Genomic DNA, 10,221 nt, shown 5'->3' with positions numbered 1-10,221 from the left:
AGGGAAATTTCTCCCTACCCTTCCTGGTTCTTTTGGCAGGTCTAATAATTAAATTGATCAAGACAGATTAACAGGAGGAAAAAAATTTTTAAATACATTCATACAGATGTCTCATAAATGTGCTACCCAAAGAAGTGACCAAAGTAGGTAGCTTTTATACTTTTTAGACAAAGACACAATAAATTTGTGAAGAATTGACAAGACAAAGAAGTTTGGGCTTGGGTTAGTAAATTAGTAAAGAATTAATAAATTGTGTCTTATGCCTTCTTGGCCTTAAATTCCCCATCTCTGGCAATAAGGGTGACTCCTTTGCTCCACATGGAGATTTATCTCCTGCTTTCAGGGAGACAAAAGAAGGTCTGAGTGTCCTTCCTGCATCAGCTGTTTCTTAAGTAACTATAATTAAAAATAATCAATATGCCACTTTGGCTATTTTGGGAGGGACTGACCTGGGCCCCATTATAAAATTCCTATAAGTTTGAAATTGTCAAAATAAAAAATGAAACCAGAGTGAGGAAGGCTAGGTAAAAAAAATCTCAGCATGCCGATTTACAAAAGGGTAAAGGAGGAACCAGACCTATTCTCAGGGCCACCTCTGTGTTCAGTGGTTTGGCTAAAATGGATGTCTGCTTAGATTACACTAATTCTTTCACACAATAAATATTCACTATGTCTGAATATATTTAATGTCAGTGTTATGCCCTGGGGATACAAGAGTGAGCAAAATAGGCACGATCCCCCATTTATGGAAGTCAGCAAGCTAACTGGGGTTATAAACAAGTAAAAAGGCAATAACAACACATAAAACAAGTGATCAAACCTAGACTTGGGAGATGATGTAGTCTTCCCAAAGGGAGTAAGATCTAAGGAGAGACTGAGCAAAAAGCCAGAAAGGAAGGTGATTTAAAGTGTTTGCAAGTTTATATTAAAATATGCTTCATATGTTATCTGACCCAAGGGATAGTTAATGCTAAAATCTTGGCCCCTCCTGGAATCAACACTCTGATGTGGCAAGCATTTGAGCAGAGCAATGATGTTTCTTTGGAGATGTCTCTCCAGGCACTGTTCAATTCTCAATAAAGCAGACTCACTTTTCCCCCCATTCCATGGAAGTGGGAATGGGTGCTAAAACAAAAACCATCTTCCAAAAGTGACAAACTAGGCATTCCAGGAGCTCTGGGTATTTATCTGTAATGCCTTATAAACAGTTACTATGACAACAACCAAAGACGTTACCTCATGTATGCCTCTCAACTGGCTTTTACTGACCTGCTTACTTGTGCTCATGGTCCCCTAAATGTTGCTCCCATGGAGTCTGTGCTTTACTGGACATTTAGGGGATTCTGTGCTGAGATGATGTTACAGAGACTTGGTGTACAGAATGTGAAAGAACTCAAAAAGGAATAGCCAGGGCTATTTGGGAAAGAAACTGGTAACATAAAGTGATAAGCTTTTGTATTAAAATAACAAGTTAAAGCTTAGTGAATCTGGGGAGTTAATTGTGCATGAATGAGCATAAACTCAAGATCTTGAGATGTCCTATCTACTTTTGAAATTGCCATACTCTGCTTGGAGCATGCCTAAAGCAATCTTGCAGCCCAGGTAACAGGACCTTGGCCTCATTTTGCATGAAGGCACAGAGTCATATATATACATATATATGTTTTTTTATTATATTTTTTATATTATTTTTTTTATTATTTTTTATTATATTATGTTAGTCACCATACAGTACATCCTTAGTTTTTGATGTAGTGTTCCATGATTCATTATTTGTGCATAACACCCAGTGTTCCATGCAATATGTGCCCTCCTTAATACCCATTACCAGTTCTAACTTTTGGTTGGTGGAAGAAGATAAGACTGAATCACCTTTTCTTTTTCTTTTTCTTTTTTTAAAGATTTTATTTATTTATTCAACAGAGATAGAGACAGCCAGCGAGAGAGGGAACACAAGCAGGGGGAGTGGGAGAGGAAGAAGCAGGCTCATAGCAGAAGAGCCTGATGTGGGGCTCGATCCCATTACGCCGGGATCACGCCCTGAGCTGAAGGCAGACGCTTAACCGCTGTGCCACCCAGGCGCCCCTGAATCACTTTTTCTACAGCAGCAATGCCCTCTGAGTTTTCTTGTGAGGTGCAGCATTGGGTGGAACCAACTGGGGCCAGCCTAGAAGCAATTTATACTGGTGGAACTATATACTGTATATTGGTGGGACTGGTCAAGCAGAGCAAAACTTGCAAAGAAACTTAAGTCCCTGTAGGTTGGAGCTAAAATGTTCCTCCTTTCTCTCCCAAATGTGAGGAATTGAGTGGGCTGCCTGCCTACAAGGCTACGTTGAAGAAGAGCCTTGCAAACACTTCAAATGTGATACAGCTACAATGCCAGGTAGCACCTAGTTGAGATCATGAGAAATCATGCTAAAATGTAGGGCCACAACCAGGTTAGCTATGATAGACCTACTTCCCTAAATGCCTTTAGATCTGTCTGAAGGGCTCCAGTTCAGTGGGCTTGGAGGGTCAGCATGCCAATTATAGGCACTAAATTCTCTGTGGTAACTTGTTCAGGAAAAACACAGAGACGTGTGTGCTCCTGGGGTCTGTGCTCAATCTATTCCCATGGAAAGCAACAGAAGAAGCAGGAGGGGACCAAGTACAACTGGGGATTTTAGAAAAGTAAGCTCTCAGAACAGCTGACACAGAATTATTTGCTGTGAATGTCAACTGCCACGATTGTGATCCTTTTGCCTTGTGGTCCTCACATCCCCGCCAATCCAGACCCCTTGGCTGATCTGGGATGCACTCCTCAGCCCTACCTCCTCCTCCTCCTCTCTCATTTTGAAGCCTTGACAACCCAGCCTCTCCCCACCCTTGGGAAAGGAGTGAGGGAAGGCTAGACAGGCTCCAGGAGGCCCATTACCCCACCTCCGCACATTTAATCATTCATCTGTTCAAGAAATATGTATTAGAGCCCTATGGTGCTGAATAGGCAAAAGTGGATAAAGCAGATAATTCCAACTTTCAAGGAAGATAACAAGATAAATTCTAATTGTGGTAAATTCTGTAAAGTGAGCAAAGCAGAAAGCCATGACTGAGGGAAGTTGGGCCTCTCAGTGGCTTCTGGACTCGTATGCTGGTAGCAGCTGAAGCCTTCAGTCTTCATCCTCCAAGGGAAGAAGAGAAGCACCTTGGGGGAGTGGGGGTGGTGTGGGGTGGATCCCTCTGTTAGTTCAGCAGATTGCTGGCATCTGAGCCCTGTTGCCAGGCAACCCAGCCATGCCCCAGGCAAACTTGGCCTGAGTTTGGAACCCAGGTAAGCAAAGTCAACTTCTGCTAAGCAAGAAACCTCCCACCCAGAGCATCTTGGTATCTGGGTGGCCTTGCCCTGTGGGTCCTTGAAAGAGAGAGAGAAAGAAAAGCAATTTTGAGGGGGCAGAGTCAGAGGTCTAATTCTTGGTCCATGGAAGAGGCAAGATTGAAACATCTTTTCAAAAAGAACAATGTGAACAGCAACAATGCTTAGCAGTAGACTAAGTAAATCTTGGCCAAAAAGATCATTCCCTGTCTCTTTTGATTACACTTCTTCCCCTTTCAGCTGATTGGCCTTGTGCTGCATTCCCTGGCCCCACCATACATCTGGCAAACTGACACTCAGTAGGAGAGACACCTAAAGCAGGGGCTGTCCCTGGATGGCCAAAGGGCTCCGAGGTGTGGACACCTGTATCGAGCAGGTGGGTTGCTCCTCGAGAATGAGCCTTGTCCTCATTCTAACATCTCCCCAACCGTGAGCATTAGGTACATTTCTTTAGCCCCAATGGAGGAATGTGCAAACATGCTACTCAGAGAATCTCTTCTTACTGACGATCAACCCACCCCTTGTGATGAGAAACCTACTCTTAAATCTTACTGAGGATTTCTTGCATGTGACCAGTTCTCTGTTGCTGCTTTCAAGATTCTCTCTTTGGGTTTTGGCTTTTGACAGTTTGAATATGACATTTCTAAGTGTGATTTTTCATTTTCCGTTGTGTTTTGCAACTCCAAAATTCCTATTTGTGTCCTTTTTTTTTGTAAGTTCTGTCTCTTTATCAATGTTCCCTATGTCATGAGACCTTGTTCTCCTGGTTGTCTTTAGATCTTTGTCCATGGTTTCTTTTAGCTCTTTAAGCATATTTAAGATGGTTTAAATTCTTTGCCTGGTAATTCCAATATCAGGGTTTCTTTGGGGACAATTTCTATTAATTTCTCTTTTCCTATGATTAAACCATATTTACTAACTTCTTTTCATGTCTTTTAATTTTTGTGGAAAACCGTACATTTTTAATATTATAATTGGCAACTCTGGAAATCTGATCCTCTCCCCTCCCCAGAATTTTTGTTACTGCTGTTTATTATAGTTGTTTATTTAGTGAACTAATTTTATAGTCTGTAGTATTTGTCATGTGTGGTCTGAGTTCTCCATTCCAATAGTCCATTAGTGGTTACCTAATGATGAGACAGAGATTTCCTTAAATTCCCAGAACCACAAAGTCTCTAGTCTTTGCTGAGAAGTTCTGTGTGTGTGTTGAGGCATATGCTTAACACTCAACCGCACACTTCACAACCCTGCCTTAACCTTCACTTCCTGCTTCTTCAGAGCCTCGATGTCAGGAGAAGGTGAATCTTGAGGACCCTCTTCGGTTGTTCCTAATAGCATGTGCACACACCTAAGCATGCATGTGGACTTCCATCCCTCCAGAAATATGTCACTATTCCTGAGTGACCTTCATGCACAATCCCCTCTAATCCTTTTGAATGGTTCTTCCTCTAGCCCCTGGTAGTTTCCTCACATACAGTACTAGGCTGAATACTTGATCAGCACCTTCTGCAGTATCCAGAGTTCTCTCTTTGTGCAATTCACTACTTTCTGGTACTGTGCCCTGAGAATTCTAGCCATTTTGGCTTCACCAGACTCCCAGCTCCATCCCAGCTTGGGGAGACTACTGCTTTCTGCCTGGGTTCCCTCTCCATGCATTATGGCCTGGAAACACCCTCCAGGAAGTAAGCTGTGGCCATTATAGGGCTCACCCCATTTGTTTCCTATCTCTCAAGGATCACTTTCTTGATGGCCAGAGTCTTAAGTGCCATTGTGTCATTTATTTTTTTTGTATTTGATTTATTTCAACAGCATTTTATAACTTTCAACATATTAATCAGGTACATACTTTATCAAATTCATATCAAGGATCTTTTCACTTTTGATAGTGTAAGATAAACTGTATTATTTTTGTCAAGAAACATTTGTTTTTGTCCATTTGTTATTGTTAAAACAGAAAAGTAAATCCAGTCCCTGTTACTTCATCTTTTTTTTTAATTGAAATATAGTTGACACATAATGTTATACTAGTTTCAGGTGTACAACATATTGATTTAACAATTGTATACATTACAAAATGCTCACCACGATAAGTGTAGTTACCATATGTCACCACACAAAGTTACTACAGTATGAATAGACACTTCACTGAAAAGTAAACACAAACGGATTTTAAATGTCTGAAAAAGTTCTCATAAACTCTCCAATAATATGAAGAATGAATATTAAACTCAGATTACTAGATATAGCTATTCCATTGACAAAGGTCAAAAAGTGTAATAACACATTTGTAAGGATATAGGAAAATACGTTTCTCAGACATTGTAAAATGAAGAATAAATTAACCATTAGTTTATGGAAATTTAGCAAAACCTCAAATGCACACACACTTTAACCCAACAATTCCATTTCTAAGAATCTATCCTACAGACATGTTCTCTTACGTATGCAGATGAATGGACAACTACATCATTGTTTATGATGGTAAGAGATTGGAAACAATCTATGAGACTTGTTAGGTTATATATGTTGTAACTGTAAAAAGAACGAGGGGGGGCCCGGATGGCTTAGTCAGTTAAGCATCCCGCCCTTGATCTTAGCCCGGGTCTTGATCTCAGGGTCATGAGCTCCAGCCCCACAATGGGCTCCACGCTGGGCATGGAGCCCACTTAAAAAAAAAAAAAGGAGAGAGAGTGACATGTTATTATGTACCAATATATATAAAGTATGTTATTAAGTGAAAAAGAGAAAGGGCAATATTGTTTAGAAGAAAAACTAAAAATTCGGGAAGTCTTAATATTCATAGTATACTCTTGTGCAGTTTAAATGTTTTACCTTGTGTGTATTGTTGTTGTGTTTATAGGTAAAAACCCAGTCAAAATTAACTAATTTCAAAGTATATTATCCAAAATAGCTGTTTTCAGTTTAATGGTAAGTAATAAAAGATAGTTTTATGAGAACTAATCCAACTCTCCAGATGTAGCACTATTTAGGTGAAATGATAGATTTTCATTAATGACCCCAATTCTTCACTCTTCCTTATATCCATACCCTTTGCCTTTCTTAGGTAACTTGTTCAGGGATCTCTCACTGTGAGGGACAAAATTTCCCACTCCTGACATCAGTGTGACTTGCTTTGGCCAATACAATGACACTGAAGGAATGGGTGTAAGTTCCAATCCTGGGCTTCAAGAGACTCTCTGTGTTTCAATGTGTTCCTTGTGCTTCTGCTCTCTTCATGAAAAGGACATGACCAGGCTCATCCACTGGTCCCAGGAGGGGAATGAAGAACAGGTGGAGTAGATCTATTCCAGCTAAGACTGCCTAAAGCTCAGTAGGGAGCAGAAGCCCCAGATGACCCACAGACACATGAGCAAGCCTAGCTAAGATCAGCTAAGCCCAGCCTCATGACCTGTGAGCTCTAATATGAATGACTTCTGTTCTAAATGTTCTAAATATTCTAAATTAAGGTGGTTTGTTACACAATGATTTCTAACCAATAGGGCTGGTGTCGAGGCATTTTAAATATTGCCCTGGGTGATGTATGGTGAGACCATAAGCAAATTAAGAGAGAGAAAGTTGAAAGACTTTTACAATTTTGTTACTCACAGTTTCCCTGGGAGAAGACAGCACACCATGCAGGGCCACTCGGGGAAGCACAAGGGTTGGTCAGGAGGCAGAAGGAGAAAGGGAAACTGTAGGCAAGTGCCTTTACCGTGGCTTCCGAGCGAAGGATCGGGCAGGCAGGATGAGCAGGTTTAGGATTGGCCAATGTGAATAATGTCTGGGGCATAGAGGCTGTCCTTGGTTATTTGGTACCTGGCCCTGGGTGATTAGGGCAGCTGTGTGGTAGCCCATGTGTGTGTGGTGGTCCAGATGTAAAAGCCTGATAGGGTGGGGGTGGACTCAGCTAATCAGGAAGGAGAACTCGCCAGCCTCTAACTAGGACCTCAAAACTGGATCAGGGGAGTATTTTTTTTAAACTACAATACCCAAGGTCATAGTCCCTGTGATCTTAAGGACTTTATCATACAGGATATGTGCTAAGAAGCACTCAGAAGCAGGAATCCCAGTGAGAAAAAAAATCAGAAAAAGGCTGCAACAATTATTATTAATTATTGGGACTGAAAGTCCATTGGAGGTATTCCAGTTACTATGGCTGCAGAACAAACTACCCCAAAGCATAGTGGCTTAAAACAACATTTATTTTGCTTACAGATCTGCAGTTTATGTAGGGTTCAGTGAGATAGCTTGCCTACTCCATTAAGCATCACGTAGGGCAGCTCAAAGGCTGAGAGCTGGAATCATCAGAAGGCTTGCTCACCCACATGTCTAGTGATTGCATGTCTCGTGTCAGCTGAGACCTAAGAATGGGCTGTTGGTTGGAACACCCACAGATGGCCTCTCCATATGGCTGCTTAAGCTTCCTTACAGCATGGTGGCTGGGCTATCACTTCTTATGACTTAGCTTTCCAAGTAATAGTTTCCTTCTACTATATTCTTTTCCTCAAGGTAGTAACAAACTCCCACCAGTTCAAGGGGAGGGGAAATGAACCATCTCTTGGTGAGGAGTGTCAAAGTGCTGGTAGAGCACAGGGACTAAAAATACTTCTGTGCCAGCTTTTGGAAAACATAATCTGCCATGGGGGTGGGTGGAGAAAGACAAGTTGAAGACGATAGAAGAGCACAGGAGAGATGAAGTGGGGGTGTCCCTTAAGTGGGAAGGGGAGGAGGGGCATGAGGAAGCTCAGTTGCAAAGAGCCCAAGAGCGAAGCGAGCTATCAGCACTCTGCCCATGGTAGAAGCAACAGTGGGAGACATGGTAGGGCAGCTAGGAGCTTTATGTCCTGCCTGATGGTTTAACAGGAGTTGAGGGAGTCAGAGGTACCTGATGCTTGATCAGGCGCTGGATAGGGCACATGGCTCAGGCTGGCTGGCTGGATAGGCAAATCTGATTGCTGCCAAGGACACGGGGGGGACAGCCCATAACATCCCTCATGTTTATACTGCTCTAGCAAGATATGGAGCCCTGCTCGGTGAGGGGGTGAAGGAAAGGCACCATCACGTACCCTCACTGCCTCACACCTTTGTTTCTACATCTGCAGAGTGGACACTGCCTACTTTTCAAGGTCACCAGGAAGATGAAGCCCAATGAGAGCCATGAGGTACTTGCCAGTCACTGGGGGCTCTACACAGAGGCCACAATTGCTCTGCTTGGATCGCTCATGAGCTTTCTTGAGGGAAAAGGAATGAAGTATCAATTTCTTGATCAGGAATAGATTGATTCCCATGTGTCAAAATGATCTTATGATATTAATGCCTGGGAGCATTTAGGGGGAAGGCAACCGAGTTTGATAGGGGAGATGGCCCGCTCTTGATTTGCACCTGACAGAACTCAGAGCCTCCCACTCACAGCTGGAGGGCCTGCAGCCTGGATTTCCCAGAGAAACCAGCTCACTGTGGCTGCAAGGGAAGCGCCTCTGTTTGAAGCTGACTGACATACAGCCCCAGATTCAGGCTGGAAGAAATCCAGGAGCCTTGCTCTTCCCCCTCTTTACAAACCTCCCTGCATTCTCTCTACTGTCCCATGTCCCTTCTCAGAGACTAGGTTCAGGCTGTTTGGGCTCCTCTGCAAGCCTGCCTGGCTGGCTGGGCAGGGCAAGGCAGCACAGTGGGACAGGGAACAAAGGAGGCAGCACTTGAACATTATGACAGTCCCAGATGCATACGCTCCAATGCACACTCTTGGCCCTGATTCTGTTTTAAGCTGTGAGCCAAAAATGTGCCTCATCCAGATGGGAAAATGTATCTAGAATAGCAATTGTCTGCACCCACACACCACACACACACACACACACACACACACACACACACCACCAGCCCCACCACATTTTGGCATTGTACATTAGGTCTGGCAAGTAGTAGGTGCTCAGCTCCCAGGCCTTCCCTTCCGTTCTCCCCATCCTTCTGCACTTCAGGGGCAACTCTCAGTTCACTCTGGAAGACTGCAAAGCTCATTCAAGGACACCAAAGATTCTTTTTCTTTTCTTCTTTTAATGATCTTCTGATTCTTTTACTTCCTCCAAAGCATATGTCCAACTTAATTCAACAAACATTTATGGAGCACATGCTGTGGGCCGAGCGCGTGCTTACCGCCAGGGCGGACATCTAGACGCTCTGGATCTAGAACTGCGCTGTGGCGATGGCCATGCTTTAGACCTGTGCTGTCCACTACAGAACCACCAGCCACATGTGGCTACAGAGCCCTTGAAATGTGGCTGCTGTGACCGTGGAACTGAATTTTCAGTTATATTGAATTTTTGCTGATTTTAGTTTAAATCACCATAAGTGGGTAGTGACTGCTCTGTTGGACAGTGCAGACTAGAAGGAGGCGGGCATGTGCGCAAAAGCCCTATTCCACCTCTGCTAAAATGCCACAGTGGAGGTGCAGAGACCACCTGAAAAAATTGGTGAATTTCCATGTGGGAATTATGGAAGTTTTCCTGGAGGTGGCAGCCTGGGAAAAGAGGATTAAGGGAGGGAAAACATTTGAACAGGTCGTCTGGCTGGGAAAGGGACTTGTGGAAGAAATAGCATTGGGCAAAAGTCAGGTACTGGAAAGTGCATACGCTCGAACAGTTAGGAAAGACAGAAAGTTTCTTGGGGGCAAAGGAGGCTGGACGGTAGGCTAGTGAGAGCCTGATCTGCATGCTAGTGTTTGGTGCCACTGAACACAGAATGATCTGGTCATCATGAGCTTTAGGAAGCAGACAGTGTGGCTAGGACACAAATGAGGGGGAAAGCTGAGAGGCCCTGGGCGGGGGTGGGTCATAGCTGGCCTGGTACTGGAGGGCAGGCATGGAGAGACTGAA

The sequence above is a fragment of the Ursus maritimus genome, unplaced genomic scaffold (genome assembly GCF_017311325.1).
Source record: "Ursus maritimus isolate PB19 unplaced genomic scaffold, ASM1731132v1 scaffold_20, whole genome shotgun sequence".
NCBI lineage: Eukaryota > Metazoa > Chordata > Mammalia > Carnivora > Ursidae > Ursus > Ursus maritimus.
Note: the sequence above shows the minus strand (reverse complement) of the source record.